An 876-nucleotide genomic window follows, 5' to 3' on the forward strand; every position below is an offset into this window, starting at 1 on the left:
TGCCCCGCCTGAAAAGCACCTGATTCTCCTCCCGCGGATCGCGCTCGACTACACTCTTTCCACTAATTGCCAGAAAGTCGATCTGTGCTGCAATTGCGGAAGCGGCGAGCTAGGTGGGCTAGAGGAGGAAACCGGAGTTTGGCAAAAGGAGAGAAATCATGGGAAGTAGTAGTTTTGCGGGCGGGGAGTCCCCTCTTCACTGCCTCAGTTCAGGCCCGCGTTCCCTTTGCTCTTCTGACACACACCCTGTTGAAGAATAAAAGTTTTTGGAATAAATGAATGAGATTTGACTTGGCCTTGGCTTTGTCACTGGGTGGTATGGCCTTGAGCCAGTCAGTTCTTTTGGGGGGATTCAGGCAATGGTTTTCAAAATGCGTGTGTTGAGGGGGACAGTGTCACCTCTAAGGGATGTTGGGAAATGCTCCATTACTGGGATATGCTGCTGGAATTTAATATGAGGACGGGATGGCCAGGGATGCCAAATGTCCTGCCTTGTACAGGAGAGTCACACAGGAGGAAGAAATGTCCCTTTCCAGATGCTAGTATGAGGCCTGTTGAAAAATATCTGAGCGCCCCCTTCCCTCTTGGAGATACCATGAGCATCCTGGAAAGAATGGAAGAAAAAAGGAAGGGGGAGAAAAAGGAGCACATTTCAAGGGTTGAAATTTAGAGAAAATAGTAGAAGAGGCATCATGAATTTCTATCGAAGTTCCCTTTCTAAAGCACTTTGGAAGGCCAAGATAGCCAGCTATTTACAATTCCCATAGTTAGAGATGAGACCCACCAAAAGATGAGTTTTCCAAATGCTGTTTCCAGAAACTGTAGCTGAGTTTGTGGTATGCAAGGGAGCTGACCTCACAAGACACCTGCCTCCCC

This window comes from Neophocaena asiaeorientalis, unplaced genomic scaffold (assembly GCF_003031525.2).
Source record: "Neophocaena asiaeorientalis asiaeorientalis breed wild unplaced genomic scaffold, Neophocaena_asiaeorientalis_V1.1 scaffold823, whole genome shotgun sequence".
Lineage (NCBI taxonomy): Eukaryota > Metazoa > Chordata > Mammalia > Artiodactyla > Phocoenidae > Neophocaena > Neophocaena asiaeorientalis.